We start from the raw sequence: 19,608 nt of genomic DNA, 5'->3' as shown, positions 1-19,608 counted from the left end.
TGACCTTGGCGCAAGTAAGGAATTTACTTACGAAGGTAGCAATCTCTGCTTTCATGTTGGCCCACCAATATGACTTTTTAAGATCCATATACATCTTATCTGAACCCGGGTGGACGGAATATCGAGTTCTTACCCGGGTGGACGGAATCTCGAGTTCTTAAGATCCAGATACATCCAGATACACCTTGACCATGACCAACTCTCTGAAGCCACCGTGTTTCAGTGTCCAGATCCGGTCCATGAGATATAAGGCTCCGTCACCCTTGACTTCCAAGTTCTTATCCATTCCTCGCAGAGATTCACCCGCGGCATTTTCAGGTTTTAAGGCTTCGAGCTGAGCCTATTTAATTTGCATGGACAGACGCGAATGGATAGTCATAGTTAATGACTTGGCTCTCCGACCAGAATATTCTTTCCGACTTAGGGCGTCTGCTACTACGTTGGCTTTACCCGGATGATAACAAATTTCTCATTCGTAGTCATTGAGTAGCTCTACCCACCGTCGTTGTCTCATATTGAGCTCCTTCTGGTTGAAGATGTGTTGTAGGCTCTTGTGGTCTGTGAAGATAATGCTCTTTGTACCATACAGGTAGTGCCTCCAGATCTTCAGGGCAAACACAACCGCTCCTAGTTCGAGGTCGTGAGTGGTGTAGTTGACCTCGTGTGTCTTCAGCTGTCTTGAGGCGTAGGCGATGACCTTACCTCGTTGCATCAAAACACAACCGAGCCCCTGGTTGGATGCATCGCAGTATACCACGAAGTCGTCTACCCCTTCGGGGAGGGATAGTACTAGTGCGGTGCATAGGGCTCGCTTCAGCGTTTGGAACGCCTTCTCTTGTTTCTCTTCCCAGTCGAATGCCACACCCTTCTGGGTCAATGTCGTAAGGGGTTTCACAATTCGAGAGAAGTTCTGTATGAATATGCGGTAGTAGCCAGCGAGGCCTAGAAATTGACGAATTTCTGTAGGCATCTTCAGTGCTGACCAGTTCTCAATAGCTTTAATTTTGGATGGATCCACGTGGATTCCTTCTTCGCTAACCACATGTCCTAAGAATTCGACTCTTCGGATCCAAAATTCGCATTTAGAGAACTTCGCATAGAGCTTCTCCGATCGTAAGGTTCCTAGGACTTGTCGTAAATGATCGCTATGTTCCTCCTTACTTCGAGAGTAGATAAGTATGTCATCGATGAAAACGATGATGAACTGATCCAAGTAAGGACGGCATACCCTATTCATTAAGTCCATGAATACTGCGGGCGCATTGGTCAATTCGAAAGGCATCACTACGAACTCGTAGTGCCCGTAACGAGTTCGGAAGGCTGTCTTCGGAACATCCTCCTCTAGCACTCGTAACTAGTGATACCCGGACCTCAGATCAATCTTGGAAAAGTAACTCGCCCCTTGCAGCTGGTCGAAAAAATCGTCTATGCGAGGAAGAGGGTAACGATTTTTTACTGTAAGCTTGTTGAGTTCCCCATAGTCGATGCACATACGGAACGATCCGTCTTTCTACTTCACGAACAAGACTGGTGCTCCCCAAGGTGAGAAGCTTGGTCTTATAAAGCCCTTGCTGAGCAGTTCGTTAAGTTGACCGGACAGTTCTTGCATCTCAACAGGTGCTAGATGATAGGCCGATTTGGCTGCGGGGGTCGCTCCTGGAATTAAGTCGATTCGAAACTCGACTTGACATTGCGGGGGTAATCCTGGGGTAATCTCAACAGGTGCTAGACGATAGGGCGATTTGGCTACGGGGAGGTCTTTTAGGTCTTTTGTTTTCCGGTTCGTATCGACAACGTGCGCCAGGAATGCACGATATTCCTTACGCAAGTACTTATGGGCTTGAATACTTGAGATGATACGAAGGCTCGTACTGGGTTTGTCTCCATAGATCAACAAGGTTTCGTTATTCGGTAGGTTCACGCGGACTGCCTTCTCGAAGCACAAAATATCGGCGCGATAAAGACTCAGCCAGTCCATGCCTATAATGACGTCGAAACTCTTGATTGCTACTGGTATGAGGTCGATTGGGAATGAATAGTTATCTAGAGTGAGGGTACAACCTATGTAAATCTCGTTAGAACTCTCTGTCTTTCCGTTGGCCATTTCTACGACGAAGGGTTCTTTTAGTGCTTGCGGTGCTTAATTAAGTAAGTGTTTAAATTTTTGGTTTACGAAGCTTCTCTCTGCCCCACTATCATATAGGATACAAGCATAAGAGTTATCGAGAAGGAACGTACCCGTGACTACTGTGGGGTCTGCCACAGCTTCATTGTGGCTAATAGCAAGTAGTCTTCCTGCTCCTCCCGCATTCCCAGCTTTCGGACAGTTTCTTTTGAAGTGCCCTGTCTCGCCGCACCCATAGCAGGCCTGGCTCACTCCTGCACCGGGAACCTGGGAGATGGGTTTGGGTGGTGTTCTGCAAAACCGGGCGGTATGGCCCTTCCGGTCGCAATTTGTGCAGTGCATTTCCCGGCAGGGGCCGTTATGATGGAAGGAGCACTTGGTGCACTTGGGTAGGCTCCCTGCATAAGGTTTGGCTGGTACAGGGGCAGCAGGAGTAGTGGCAGCATGGACAGCCACAGTCTGTTGGTTCTTGGAAGAGGATTGAGCTGATTTGCCCTTCTTTCGGTTCCAACGCTTCCTTTTGTTGTCAGTTGTTTTGGTTGGTGCGGGGGCAGTCATCGTAGTTGTTGTGCGGGTAGAAGGAACCTCATGATCGATAAGCCTTTGGGCCAATTCCTTGGCACTGTCAAAGGTCGCAGGGTGTGATGCTAGAACGTTCCCTTGATATGGGGTACCAGACCCCATATGTATCTTTCAATTTTCTTGCTTTCGGTGGGGACCATGTTAGGACATAGAGTCACCAGGTCGCAGAACCTGGTTGTATAAGCCGCTATGTCAGAACCCTTCCTCTTGAGGTTCCATAGTTCCTCCTCGAGTTTCTGAATTTCGCCCCTCGGGCAGTACTCCCTTGTCATAAGGTTCTTCAGTGTATCCCAGCCCATGGCGTTAGCTGCTACCAATGAGAGTGATTTGACATGGCCATTCCACCACGTCAGGGCCCTTTCAGTGAAGGTGCAAGCAGCGAACTTTATCTTGCTTCCTTCGGGGCATGAGCACATCTTGAAGATTGCTTCTGTTCTCTCGATCCATTGAGATAGTGGAATGATCCCTCCGGTCCCATTGAAGTACGTTGGTTTGCAGCTGATGAAATCTTTATAGGTACACTCCCGTGTAGGTGGTTGAATTTCACCATGGCTAGAGTTTGTGCCCGTTCCAGCTCCACTTGCACCACCAGAGTTTATCTGAGCCATGGCTGCGGTCACAGCTGCGGTCCCAGCTGCCTGAAACATCACCGCATCAAATTGCGGAGGGGGTGGTGGTGGTGGAGTTTGACGCTTTCGAGGCGGCATCTTTTACTGAAAGTTGATAGAGATGAACGATAATAGTAAGAATCAATTGCAAGTATGATGAGAGTGTTTCGTGGACTAAATCACCATAGTCCAACCATCAGATAGAGACATAACCATAGAGTAGGGAATCACAAAGGTAAAGACTTCCCAATAGAGTAGGTCACTTAGGGGGAAATTGTTGAATCATAAAAAGTGACCCTCTTGAACTTCAGCTACCGCAGCCAGCTCTCACCCGCAGTCATGCTCCGTCATCAGCAACCGCATCTAGAGTCTCTTCCTACCGTAGTCACTTTTTACTAGATTACTTTACTTGTCTTTTATTGTAATACTCTCTATTGTCCAGTATGCCTTGCATAGCTACTCTTAGAGAGGTAATCTACTGTAGTTCGTGAGTATCTATAAATAGAGCTCATTCTCATGTATTCAATACGCATCTAATTCTGAATACACATCTCTGAAGTTATCTTTTCTATCTCTCTATCTACGCATCACTTCTTACTCCCAATTCTTACTAGAACATAACTGATTATAACCTCTCTCCGGAGCAAGTCTTCTATGACTTTATCACTAAGCTTGATCTTATTAACTCGGTTTGAATGCATTCCTTGTTATGAATCAGCTTAAGTGTATACTTGATATAACAATTGTTGTCATTTCTATTTCTTTACTTTTCCGCAACTAACTATCTAACTTATTAATATTATTGTTGAGCTTTTAGATCCTTCGAGATTAACTATTCCGCAATACTACTTGTTCTAACGTTTGTTCAAGTGTGTCTCAAAGTTTTTCTCTCAACAATTGGTAGCAGAGCCATAGTGGTTGCTATTTGAAAACGGAACTCTGATTTTCAAAGGGCCTTCTATACCACTAAAGCTCATTTCTTCAAAAAAAAAACAATTTCAAATGGCACAATCGTTATCTTTGAACGTTTCCAATAGTGTTGGTGGTTCTACTCGAGCCCTAATACTGGTAGCAAATGAATATCATCACTGGTCACAAAGAATGGAAAGATACTTAAGGAGACTTGGTAGAGATGTATGACGATCCGTAGAAGAAGGCCACATGTCCCAGTCCTTACACCAGTCCAAACCGATAGCGCTACAACCAGACTAGGAGGAGGTCAACCAGTCATGAACCGTCCCACTAAGGATGATCTCGATAAAATGGAAAATGATGTTGTTGCTTTTTATGAAATCTCCTGTGGAGTTGCTCCTGACAACTTTGATATTTTCATAAATTGTAAATCAGCAAAAGAGATCTGGGAAGTTCTCAAGAATCAGTACGAAGGCTCAGAACAAGCACAAGACAAAAAGCTTACTACCACACTCAATGAGTTCAACAACTTCAAAGCTCATACTGGCGAAAGTTTGGAAGACTCCTTCAAAAGGTTCAACCTGATAGTCACCAAGTTATCCAATGCGGGCACCATCCGCAGTAACCATGAAACAAATCTTCAATTTCTCAATGGTTTGGGAAGACATTGGACTACGGCCAAAATGATAGTCCAAGGTGATAGAAAGATTCACTCTTTGTCACTCTACAAGCTCTATGGAGAACTTCAAGCACAAGAATCCACCGTACTCAAAGATTGTGCTGACTTCAGAGGACCACTTGCTCTCATAGCACAAGCCCCACTCAATCAATCCTACTCTCCCTCGTATGACACTCCACTGCAGTCATACGAAGCTGATTCAGAGTATGATGATGAAGAAGAATTTCAGAAGGCCATTGCTCTGGTTAGCCAACAGTTCAACCGTCTACCACCTCCTTCCTTCCGCAAGAATCAACATTTCAACAAACCTCCATTCAACCGTAACTTCAGTCCACAGAATAATAATTCTCGTTATCCAAAAAGTTCTCATCCACCACCGCAATCTCAAAATACTCAACCAAAGGAAGTACCGCAGTCTAATCCAACCACTGACTCCGGTACTACCTCTGAAGACAAGACTGATGTTGTAATTTGTCACAAATGCAACAAAGAGAATCACTTTGCAAGAGATTGTAAGGCCAATGTAGTAAAGGACAGAGCATTCTACCTTAGAATGGCTCAAGAATTGGAAGATAAGGAAAAGGCAAGGGCATACGTAGCCCATGTCAAAAGAGACCATCAAGTTTGGTCATCCGGAGACGAAGATGAAGCCATCAGCAGTGTCAAAGGAAAAGGGAAAATCTGCATGCTGGCAACTACGGATGATGATGAGTCTACAAAGCTGCAAAAAGAACTACTGCTACATGGCAAAGGATGGAACTCTAAGAATCGCCGAACAGGTAAAACTCATGATCCAAACTCTAAACTATAGCATGCATGACTGTCAACCCTACACTTGTGCTGACGTCCTTACAGACTATAACAAAGCCTTAGATGAGAAGAACATTGCGTCCCAAGAGATGTTCCATGTGAGAGGACGACTGGATAACAAAAGACTCAAAATGGCTATGTTAGAAAAGGACCTAGAGTTAAAGAAAGATGCAAGAATGTTAAGTGAAACACAATTAGAGATAGCTTTGAACCATAGAGATTTAGCTCAGAGTGAAATTGTATGCTTAAATCTTTTAATCGAAAAATTGTTCAATGAAAGTGAAGCTATTGAAAATTTAGTAAATAATGGAACCGTGGACAATACATACAATTGGGGTTGGTCGAATGGATATCTTACCGCAATGGATTCCTCATCCCGGTTCAACAAAGACAGACTATATGTCCCTCCAGACCGAGAATTTTATTTCCCAGTCAATGACAAGACCTTTCCCGAAGACATCAAAACTCACTTCGGTAAACTCCATAATCTAAGCAATAATTGTGTCATTGAGTAAATCTTGCCTGAGGTTTCGGGTCACATATGTGATCAAATTCCTGTATGTGGCACTATTTACCCAAATTCTCAAACCTCATCCGTAGTTGATGAAGAAATTGTCATTGAGGGCCCCGAAGTCTCAAAAGACTTTCCATCTCTGCTCTCAGACCGCAGTGTCTCACACAGTAGTCAAAAGTCCCACAAAAGTCCCACTGAACTCCCAACTCAGACTTACTCTGCAATAGTCCAATCATCACTACCGCAGTCCTCTGTAAAAGGAACTGTGACTCTTCAGGCGATTCATCATGAATTACCTATAGAGAACTTTGAAGTGGGTCAATGCTCTCAGACCCCAGAATCTTCAAATTCGGATGACTCAGGCCCACGTTTTCAAAATCTTTCTAAGGGTGCCAGGAAACCGCAGTTGAACCTCAATGACTGCAGTTCACCAAAATCCTTGGCCAAAAAGGCCTTCAAAGAGGAAATTAGATCTCGAGGCACAAATAGACAAACTTTTTCAAAAAATAAGAAGCATGTCAGATTTCCAAAGTCCAAGAATCCAGAAAAATTTGTTTTCTCACACTACTTTTCAAAAAACTCTCCCATCAAGAAAACCTACAAAAAAGAATGTCCAACTTCAAAAGTCATTCCTACTTCATCTGACACAACCCAAAAGGGTGTTCAGTCTTTTCGAAACAATGGTTTTCAGGTCTATTCCTCAAATGATCCTAAATGGAAAGGAATTTTACCCACACCAACACTTTTAAAGTCACATCAAAATTTCAACAAGTGGAAGTGTATTCTGCCAAATCCACCTAAAAGGACTCAAAGATTTACACGTGCTAAATCTTTTCAAAATCAAACCTTTTCAAAACCCAACACCACTCATGTTAGGGATTACCAACCTCGGACCGGTAACAAGTCCAATTCATCCTATAAACCGCTGACCAAGCATAGTATCAAATCAAAAGACAAAATCTCTTTTTGTAAATGTCAGTGTAGTTGTCAAAAGGATTCATCCTATGATAAATCTAGTCGGAGTCAGAAACACCCAGGACTAGGAGTAAAAGTTGACAAGAGACCCGTCCCTGCAACCTTGGTCCATGCATCATTCAGTAATTCACCTATTGCCCCATGCTCCAAACTAGTTTGGATGCCTAAACTAACCGTGTAATTCTCAGGCTTTGGATGCACATGACCGGAAGGTTAGAATACCTTCAGGATTTCAGGCCAATATGCAATGGTGGAAATTTCACATTCGGCAACAATGCGAATGGGATCATCCGAGGTTACGGTGTTCTCACTATGGGGAATTTCTCTATTCAGAAGGTTGCCTATGTAGAAAGCCTTAAACACAATCTCATTAGTGTTGGCCAACTATGTAAGGCAGGACATCGATTTGAGTTTGATGATCAATTTTGCTACGTAATGACAAGTGATAAGAACATGTGTCTGATCAAATCCAGATTCGAAGGTACCATGTATCCTTTGGATATCTCTCTGATCATTGGCAGACCGCAGTTGTGTTTCCTCTCCAAAGTCGTATCCGAAGTTAGCTGGCTATGGCACCGCAAGCTAGCTCATCTCAACTTCAGGTACATCAACAACTTGGTCACAATGGAACTAGTCAGAGGTCTCCCTATTCTCAAATTCAGCAACGATACTCTCCGTTCGGCTTGTGAATGTGGTAAGCAGGCCAAAGCATGTCACCCTATGGTAATCGACTCTTCAATTTCTGAACTACTGGAGTTCTTGCACATTGATCTCTGCGGTCCATCCACCGTAGCCAGTCTCCATCACAAGAAATACATATTGGTTATTGTAGATGACTTTACACGCTTCACATGGGTCTTCTTCCTCATACTCAAGTCGGAAACACCACAGATTCTCATCAATTTCATCAAGGAAATCGAACTTCAGATGAAGCTTCCAGTAAGACGTATCCGCAGTGATAATGGAACCGAGTTTACTAATCATCTTCTCAATAGTTTCTTGGTGTCCAAGGGTATCACTCACAACTTCTCAGCTCCTTATACACCACAACAAAATGGAGTGGTAGAGAGAAGGAACCGTACTCTGGTAGAAGCAGCCAGATCCATGCTCGACTTCGCACACCTTCCTCTCTACTTCTGGGCTGAAGCTGTAGCAACCGCTTGCTCTGTACAAAACCGAAGCATTGTGTGCAAACGCCTCAATAAAACACCGTATGAGGGCCTCAACAAACGCAAGCCAAATGTTCGCTTCTTTCATATGTTTGGGTGTCGATGTTTCGTGATCAACAACCGAGATCAGCTTAACAAGTTTGCACCAAAGTCTGATGAAAGCATCTTTCTTGGCTACTCCACCAACAAGGTTTCTTATCGAGTTCTCATTAGACGCACAAGGTTAATCATTGAAAGCTTCGATGTGAAATTTGATGATTCTCACATCCGCAACGCCCCTCCATCCACTGAAACCACAGCAATCACGGAAAGCGATATTCCTGCCTCTTCGGGTCCATTAAATCTTGTTGAAATCAATTATGACGATCTTTTCAATCCAGTAGAAACAGCCAAGTTATCCAAAGTTCTTGTGTCTGAAGAAGCTCAACAGCAGCACGCTGATGTATCTGGTCCTTCTCTATCCGAAGTAGCATCTCTCAATACTTCCACCTCTCTGGTTGAGGGGGAAAGCTCTACTCTAGATCAAGCAACAACCGTCGATGTTCCAGTACTTGATGTTGCTTAAGTTGCCATCCGTAGAGAAGCATTACCATCAAACGTCTCTTCTGATTCGGATGATGAACACATAGAGAACATTGACACAAGAACAGACCCAAGGATCATCACCCTCCCATCCGCAGTCCAGGGGGAACCTTCTCAGGTTCCAGAGGAACTCCCATCAGCAGTCCAGGGGGAACCTTCTTAGGTTCCAGAGGAACTCCCATCAACAATCTAGGGGGAACCTCATCCAACTACTCAAGAAAATTCCATTCCCGTCCCAACAAATCAAGATGATTCAGCAGGATGTTCTCAAATCCAGGGGGAACTACCATCTCCAACCACAAAATCTTCTGATATTGAAGACATTCTCTCTACCGCAGCTGCTGATCATCTGCAACCCCGTCTATACGTATGGATGAAGGACCACCCACCAGGTCAAATCATTGGCAATCCATCTGCAAGTATCCAGACTCGATCTTCCAAGGACTTATCTGATCACTGTCACTACGTAGCATTTATGTCCTCTGTTGAGCCTCGAACGATCAAAGAAGCATTACTAGAACCTGATTGGATATCCGCAATGCAAGAAGAGCTAGAAGAATTCAAAAGAAACAAGGTGTGGAAACTTGTTCCGAAGCCACGTGGTCACACCATTGTTGGCACTAGATAGGTATTCAAAAACAAATTGGATGAATCTGGTGCGGTAGTCAGAAATAAGGCAAGGCTAGTTGCAAAGGGCTACAATCAACTTGAAGGTGTTTACTATGATGAAACGTATGCTCCGGTGGCACGAATGGAATCCATCCGAATCTTCTTAGCATACGTAGCCCACAAAAACGTCAAGGTACACCAAATCGACGTTAAGAGTGCATTTCTCAATGGGGAATTAAAAGAAGAGGTTTAACTTCAGCAACCTCCAGCCTTTGAAAGTATTGAATTCCCAGACCACTTCTACAAACTTGAAAAAGCAGTATACGGTCTGAAGCAAGCCCCAAGAGCATGGTACGAGACTCTCTCGGAATTTCTTGTCTCGCATGGATATAAAAGAGGAGTGATTGACCCCACCTTATTAAGAAAAGCAAATGGTGACCACCTTATGCTTGTACAAATATATGTGGATGATATCATCTTCGGATCAACTGATCAAGGAATGGTGGATGAATTTGCTAAGCTCATGACCAACAAGTTCAAAATGAGCATGAATAGAGAGATTAACTTCTTTCTAGGACTTCAAGTGAAACAAGTTCCGCAAAGGATATTCATTCATCAAGAGAAATACACCACTAAACTGTTAAAGAAATATTCTATGGACAACTGTTCTTCGGCCAAGGTCCCCAGGGCCTTCGGATATAAGATCTCTGCTGATCCCTCGAGCGAATATGTGGATCACAAGACTTATAGAGGCATCATAGGCTCTCTGATGTATCTCACTGCAAGCAGGCCAGACATTGTCTTTGTAACAGGTGTATACGCAAGGTATCAGGATGACCCAAAAGTGTCACATATGACCGCAGCCAAACAGATAGTACGGTACCTGAAAGGAAGCAAGTCTCTTGGATTATGGTACCCCGCAGGCAATGATTTTAGCCTTCAAGCATTCACAGATGCTGATCACGCCGGATGCAAACTAGATCGTAAAAGCACTTCAGGTGGATGTCAATTTTTGGGTGGAAGACTCATCAGTTGGTCATCAAGGAAACAAAGTTGTGTGTATCTGTCTACTGCAGAAGCTGAGTATGTGGCCGCAGCCAGCTGTTGTTCACAAGTCCTATGGATGAAAACTCAACTATTGGACTCCGGATACAGAATGTTGCGGATACCAATCTATTGTGACTCTGAAAGTGCTATAGCGATTTCTCATAATCCTATTCAGCACTCCAAGACCAAGCATATTGAACTACGGTATCACTTCATCAAAGACCACGTCCTGAAAGGTAACATTGAACTCATCTTTGACCATTCTCATGAAGAAATTGCTGATGTGTTCACTAAGGCACTCGACTCTACAAAGCTCAACACTTTCTTACAAATGTTAGGAATAATGAATCCGGACCCCCAATTCTTCTTGAATTGATAGGTATCGCAGACCATTCTTGGTCTCTGTTGCGGTCCTAACTGAAAGTTACTTATGATAGATGGTTTTGGTATATCATGTGTACCGCACTCTATGTACCGCAACCATATATCATATTTATCCTTCACTGGTCCTTATTGTTTGTTATTACTAACTCATTATACAAGTTCTCTACTCAGTTCTTCCACTGCAGTCACACATCTACCCATCCGCAATGGATGATCCATCCGCAATGAATGATCCATCCGCAATGAAGTTTCTATCCGCAATCACATTGATAATTTCTCAATTGTTTCATTAATTCTTGAATCATGGTGTGCTATGTAATGATCCTTCATTAAATAAAACATTAAATAAAAAAACATTATGTCTCTTTCTGAATAAACCTTGTGTCAGACCTATTTTAGGAATGATGACAATTTCCATATACAAATCCTTAATCTGTCTTTTCCTCTTACCCATCACGTCCCATCCGTTACAACTTATTTCCCCCATCCACACGATCACCTGATGTGATGATGTACGTCATACTTTTCATTAAATGCAAACCCCTTTTTGGCATATCTCAAAAATCTTTTTAAAACCGTTTCATCTTGTGTGGCTGAGATTTAATCTCCAAAATCGATTTCCCCCCAAACGTCTTTTTACCTTATCCTTTCTTTTACCTAGGGTAAAAACTGTTACTGCTCAAACTCATCCCTATATAAACCTTTCTTCTTCCCCAAGAACACTTTACGCTCTCAGAACATTGAATCTTCTCTCCATTTTCGCATTCTGCTTTCTACTCATTCTCTCAATCTTCAACCATGGTGAAATCTGGTATCTCCAAGAAACAATCAAAGGCATCTGGGTCAGTGAACCCCACTGGTTTAGAATCTCCTTCACGACAACTCACACCCACGATCGCTTCAAGCAACTTCAGAGCAATATTCGAAGATCATTCATCCTACAATGCTCCAATCAAGCTAATGATCAAGTTTCTGAAGAATCATCACTTGTTTGACCCTTCGATGCTTTCATAGATGTTGTCCCTCTCTCAACGCTATTCAAATGTGCCTTCTCAGCCCATCACCCAATCGAAAACCTACAAGAAGTTCATCTTAACCTTATACACGATTCTTTGGTCATTCCGTCCAAAGAAAAGTTTCTTTCTGCCATTAACCTCCTTGTTCATCCCTCCATCAAAATTTTCAGCCCATCCATGGCGGACGTCACTACTGCTCTATATAAAATGGGATATCAGAAGAAGATTAAAGGAATTGTGGAATTCAAGAAAAACCAACTGCCTGCGGTCTGGCAATTTGTTTGCCATTACATCATCCGCAGTCTATCCGACAGAACCGGAGGCACATACAACATGGGATTAAAGCTTCTCGGGCTGGTGTGGAGCATCTTCACAGGTCATGACGTAAACTACGGGCAGATCCTATGGGATGACTTTCTTCAATACATTCCCAAGCAGAACCCAAGGGAGAACCCAACCGAACTCACGTTTGCAAGGTTCTGGTCCCTCTGCATCTCAGACCTTCATGCGGATGCAGGGATCGACATGGGCAGTGACATCAATTTTTTTGTCACCAAAGATCTCAAAAGGTACAATCCCTCGTCTGATCAATCTATTTTTAGACCAGTTCGAAGACTCCCTACTCATATTCTTTCTACCATTGGTCTTGAGACTGCTGATGTCTCAGATCACATTGAGGCTACAGAAGGTATTGCCCTATACCCTCCTACCCCACCTCTTCAAAACCCATCCGCAATCATTAATCCTGAAGGTACCACAGTCCCTTCCTCGACTACTCTCTCCAATCTTTCTCAAAGAAGAAAGCAATTGGCCACCAAGAAGAAACAAAGAACACCAAAGAAGGATGCACCCAAACCAACCGCACCCACAAATAAACGTAAAGTCACACCAACCGCACCCACCCAAGTCAGTGATTCTGATGAGGATGCGCAACCAATTGCCACCTCAAGAAAAGGAAAACCGATACCTCCGGCCATATGCGTGACCGGACCGATACTGAAGCCTCTCAAAAGGCTACGGTATTCCTTGGGGTGGCCGCAGACCCATTCGCAACCACTATCATTTTCCAATCAAACTCAGAAAGTGAGTCTGATTCACCACATCGTGGAGACTCCCCCCCAGTTCACTCCCAAGAGGATGACACTGGTTCACGCCCTAAGGTCTCTAGGGCTTCCCGACTGCATTTCTTTTTCCCCTGAGGAGTTGAACTCGATCCTTTTGAACGTCACCCATACACTTCAAACACCTCCCCAACCGCAGGACACTTCTTCCGCCCTAGCCGGAACTGAGCCGAGGCCAAACTTGACTACGGGTCAAGGAGACCGAGGAAGCTCAGGAAATCCTACTCTGCTTACATCTGTAATAGATGGTTTAGGCACGGTGAGCACAAATGTGCAAGGACCCGTGAACCCGAAGGACACTTCGGTGCGATTTCCTGGATTTCACGGCGATAAATCAAACGACTCATGGTTACGTTACACTCCTGTAACTGAGTCAGACAGAAAGAAATATGCCGCTTTCATAAGGGCATTCCAAGCACGCAAGGAACAACAGAACAAGCAACAACAATAAAAGGAGCCAGAAATCCAGTCGGTGGCTAAGTATTGGGCAGATGCAATCAATAATGCCAATACCGTAGCTACCATTCTGAAGGTTCAAGACTGGATGACCGAGATGGCTGAGACAATTCTCAAAGTTCAAACAACTGGTGAAGGTGCAGGCACATCCAAAGCAACTCCAACTCCAACTCCAACTCCAACTCCAAATCCAAATCCAATTCCCACTCCAACAGCTCATGGATCACAAGACGAAGGAACCGCAATAGAAGTCAGTTCTGCTCCCACCTTCGTTCTTGATGATGTTGAACTACAAGAGGTAAACAAACCCTCTTCCTCTGATGATGACTTTATGATGTTTGATGAAGATGAGGAATCTAGTGGCTCTCACCATTCAACTTCAAAACCCAAAGAGAAGAATAAAAAGAAGAAGAATGCCGTCACAAGAAAGGAGTTTTTGAGCCTCCAAGCTAAAGTTGACCAAATTCTTGTTGCGATCAAGCCAAACCAACCGCAACCAGAAGACACCCCCGGACCGCAGTCACTGATAGAACGGATAGAGCGCATTGGAAACGCGTGAGCGCTTGGCTGCTGAGAGAATTTCTCTCAAAGTCGAAATGGGAATCCGGTCCCTCGACAATAATCGAAAGGCAGATCACAAGGACTTTATGGCTGCTGCGGAACGCCTCATCTCTGAGGTGACCGCAATCAAGAAAGATCTTCAAGCGGCCATTGCGGATGAAGCCACACAGTCTCAAAAACTGATAGATGAGACTCACACAGCGTATGAGTCCACTATCTCAGTTCTTCAAGTCACAATCAATAGACTGCAACGATCTCTGTCCTCCAACTTCCACGGTCCTGAAATCCTTCAACTTACCAAGGAGATTCAGAGGCTACTCTTCGACTCCTCCATCCCCAACAATCAACTACTGGCAGAAGCCCTCAAAGCTCAATTTCAAGAAGTCTATACCAAGGTTGATGGCCTTAAAAAATGGCTTGAGGAATCCCCTGCGTTAAATTCCTCAAGAGGGAGAAGTGAAGAAGAAGAAGAAGTCCATCACTCCAATCACTCCATCTCACAACATCAGAGTCCCCCCATCATTACAGACAAAATTCCTACACCGCAACCTACACCTCAACCCTCACCGCAACCATCTCATCATACCCCACCTCTCAACACTCCACCGCAAGAGGAGATCACTCCTAAGAAACCAGAGACTCCCCCTCACTTCAAAAACCTGGAAGAGCACATGTCCTCTCCAAGCTCAAACGACTCCCCTGCCACCACCCAAAGGAAAAAGGACTGGAAGGCAGCCAAACTTGCAGAGCTCATTTGGAGAGAATGCGGTTTCGATACTATCATGGACGAATCCTTGATAAATTCTTGGATCAATCCTCACCGCAGATTACTGGATGAAGATTACAGACCTCACCTCACATATGCTGAACCCCCTTCGGATGGCTACTGGGATGTTCCAATCTCCCCAAATGCCAAGTACTTCACAGTTTTTGAGCCATTCGACCGCAGCCTTCCAGACCACAAAAGACTGCCAATGGAATTTGAGAGACTTAGTCATTTCTATACTAAGCATGCCTCTCCCATTGAGAAACTATGGTCTAACGACAGACTATCCGCAGTCAAGAACTACAAGAATAGGAAGTTCATAAAGGCTGACTTCATCCAGTACACCCTCACTAGAAGGGAACACGACTATGTCCGCACCCAAGCTGACTTCCCTTGCATGAATCCAGAAGAAGTCTTCCTCATAGCTAGGGTGTTTCAGAACAAGTCGGAGAAGCACTCAAAGATGAAGATTGCGCTTGAAAGAGGTAATACCTTTTTGAAGGAAACTGTTTGCGAGTTTGCTAAAATCGACACAGACATCTACCCCACCATTACCAAGAAATTTGATCTACCACCACTCGATCCCACACCAATGCTTACCGAAGGCTATCAAGAAAGATCCTTAGGTGCAACCAACTTTCTTGAGCTCGGAGTCATCTTCAAAAGGAAAACCGATAAAGTCAAATACTTTATTCCTATGACTTTCATGAATCGCCTCACTAAGAAGCAACTTGAAATCTGTCGAACCGGAGTCGAAAGATCAAAGAATACAACTGCCGAAGTCAAGTTCGAGATTTTGAGGAGAATCACTTGGTTGGAAAACGTTAGGAAGTTTTGGTGGACCCGGATCAAATTTCTCAATCTTGATAGCTGAACAAAAGTTAAAGAGGTCACTTAGGGGGAAATTGTAGAATCATAAAAAGTGACCCTCTTGAACTTCAGCTACCGCAGCCAGCTCTCACCCGCAGTCAAGCTCCTTCATCAGCAACCGCATCTAGAGTCTCTTCCTACCGCAGTCACTTTTACTAGATTACTTTACTTGTCTTTTATCTTAATACTCTCTATTGTCCAGTATGCCTTGCATGGCTACTCTTAGAGAGGTAATCTAGTGTACTTCGTGAGTATCTATAAATAGAGCTCATTCTCTTATATTCAATACGCATCTAATTCTGAATACACATCTCTGAAGTTATCTTTTCTATCTCTCTATCTACGTATCACTTCTTACTTCCAATTTTTACTAGAACATAACTGATTATAACCTCTCTCCTGAACAAGTCTTCTATGACTTTATCACTAAGCTTGATCTTCCTTATTAACTCGGTTTGAATGCATTCCTTGTTACGAATCAGCTTAAGTGTATACTTTATATAACAATTGTTGTCATTTCTATTTCTTTACTTTTCCGCAACTAACTATCTAACTATCTAACTTATTAATATTATTGTTGAGCTTTTAGATCCCTCGAGATTAACTATTCTGCAATACTACTTGTTCTAATGTTTGTTCAAGTGTGTCTCAAAGTTTTTCTCTCAACACAACTATTTGTTTTTTCTAAGGCAACTTTTATATAACCAAAATGCATGAAAATTGGTTATATATAAAAATAAACAATTTTAACCAAGAAGTTGCCAAAGAAGACAAATATGGACTTTTCTTAACCAAAAAAAATCCATGCTTGTTTTACAAAAATGAAAGATTATCAAACATAAAAAATCATTCTAACATATAAAAGATAGTTCTTATACCACTGTTGGGTTTTGATACGAAATATAAGTTTATTTTTCACAAAAACCGGAAACGGAAGACTTTAAAAATAACAAGTTTATTTTTAGTTCATAACAAAACCAAACCATAATGGATCCATTTATAGAGGTTATAATGAAAAAACACAACCATAGGATGTTTTAGAGATAACCTGTGAAGCCTTTGAACCCATTTGGTTTTGGGTGTCGATGAAGATGTAAAGATCAAAGAACATGATCTTCTCTACAAGTATCCACCATAAAGATTAAGGCACTTGGAATCCTTGTTCCTTCTTGTATTCTTGAGTTTCTTAAGCCTTTAAGAACTTAACTCAATTAAGCACTAAAATAGACAACTCAAGGAAGCTTCAAACACCAAAACTAACTTCAAAAGAGAGCATGTGTGTGTGTAGAGAGAGGATACAGTTTTAAAGAGTTTCACAAGAAGAAAAGAGCTAATTTTGTCATGCATACAACACTCTTATATACTCCCATGCAAGTAAGGTCTAACCTTTATTATATTGTAAAGTAACATAAAGTAAAAGCAAGCATGGGGAACAAGTGAAGAGAGGTTGACAACCATTCTCCCACTCTCCTAAAAGGTCACGGCCATCAGGCTAAGAAAGAGACAAAAATTGTCTCCTAGCTTCTTTATACATAAATACTAATGAATTAGAAGAATTGATTAAATTTTATAAACTCAAAGTTTATAAAATATAAACTTTCTCTTTAGGTAAAAGACTAAAGAATCCCACTAGTCCAAAAGTTTGTACATGACGTATTAATTCATACCATATGAAATAATAACTAGTAATACTCTCTTATAATTATTATTTTCACAAAACAATCATTATTCCCTAATTAAAATACAAGAATTGATATTATTTATTAATAATCACATTAATACCAAATATACAAAATATGCCAACTTGATAAAGGTGTGACCCTATAGGATCATATATCATTAGCAATATCACTCCATAATGATTCTTGGGCATGTAGATTCAACAAAGTTTTTGTATTCCAACCCAAAGGTTGATTGGACCAAACATGCTTATGATACGAGGGTATTCTATCCACGTAATACTCCTGAGTTCATTCCGAAAAGGACCCGAAACAACAACGGAACACACTGAACCCACTCAACAAGATACGACCCTCTAAAGATTCATCGAAGACTCCTGGCATGCAGAATGGCATATAACAATCCTTGATATTATATTCCAGACACTAGCAAAGAACCAACCCGAGATATAACTTACCTAAACCCAGAAAAATTCCAATGCAATAAAAATTCCCGATAACAGCCCAAACAAAACAGAAAATGAGATGCCCATAAAAGCATCTGAGGAAATCCTGACTTCCTCCTCCGAAGTTACCCTGACCATCCTGAGGACATGGTACAGAACTCCCCTCCGATCCCAACTGTCAAGAACTAAAAATAAGATCTTTCAAGACTTGGGCTCCTAATGAGCCACCAACTTCCCTACCACAATCTTGGCCAAAAGGCCACGAGACGACCATCGAAGAACTCCAAAATCCATTCCTTGGCTGAACCAAAGACCACCGAGGTTCGCTCCAACATATTGCGGGTAATCTCCCACGGGATAAACTCCTGCGTCCGCACATTGATCGGATCAGTACCTGCCACTGAACCAAAACCAGAACTTGGACCCCATTCCTGAGTGCTCAACACCACACCGAGACGACACGCGACAAATCCGAATATACCCAAGAATCCTTATTCCACTGGATTCCTAGATTCTCTAAGAATCTCCCCAATTCAAGTATGGATCAAGTGCTTTCAATGGTACGGGGCCAATACTACCTTCCACACCTATCCATACTTTCGTTAATAATCCTCCCGAATCCTCTAAGTCACCTCCTCAATCTATAAGCCAACACTCGCTAACCCCCACAACAAAATGCACTAAAGCAAACCCTAGGCTTTCCTAGGTTCCTAACCTCACCCTGCCTTCTCTTGATGAAGAACTCCTCATAATGCCAGTCACGCACCTCATGAATATAATCACATGCAACAAAGCTTAGATAATCCTTTGATTAACAGACTCATCACTCTGAGATTATTCAACCCTTGTCACATGTGACTTGCTATATTCATTAGTAGTTAACTCCCATCAACTAAGAGTTCCACAAAGCACAAAGCAAGCAACATTCGAGCAGTAGCACTCCCATCCCACATACTATAATTCAAAGAAGGAGCTCCCACTCCCGCTACTGATTGCCTACGCATCCAAATCAACCCAATCCAACATCCCATGCTTCCTAGACTACCAAGAATCACATAGCAGGCCAACCTATCACTGGCTAATCATAACTAGCATGAAAGTCTACAAGCTCATACAATAGGCAAACAAGGCATCTTTCCTACCATTCTTTCATGTAGAAACTGAGCAGATTCTTAGCCCTAACTAGCATGCGATTCACAGATTCATAAATCAACTCATAACAGATAAAATGTATGGGTATTCTGGGAAAAGTTACTTGAGCTCGGCTGATTGCATGCACCACACCCATTTCTTATCTTAGAAAACTATTTTCTTGAAAATAATTTTCTTTTGAAAACTTCACCAAATCCTCAGTTTGAGTTCAAAGACACCCGAGATTATGTCTGAATCACTCAAACCAAGGCTTTGATACCAACTAGTAACGTCCCAAAAATAATAACATAAAATTTATATTTTTAAATAAGTAAATCGTTAGTACATATCATTTCCATAAAACCATGGTAATCAAGATTTAGAAAAAGATCATCGAATCAGAGTAAATCACAGAATGCGGAAACATGTGGTATGTGCCCCGCAACCATCCCGAGATTCCATTTGAAAACCGAAGTACCTCAAACATAGAATGAAAACTGTAAGCACAAACCTTAGTGAGTTCCCCAAGATACCACATACCACACATACATAAATCATATATTGGG

Source organism: Lactuca virosa, chromosome 9 (genome assembly GCF_052849685.1).
Source record: "Lactuca virosa cultivar CGN04683 chromosome 9, Lactuca_virosa_CGN04683_v6, whole genome shotgun sequence".
Taxonomy (NCBI): Eukaryota; Viridiplantae; Streptophyta; class Magnoliopsida; order Asterales; family Asteraceae; genus Lactuca; species Lactuca virosa.
Note: the sequence above shows the minus strand (reverse complement) of the source record.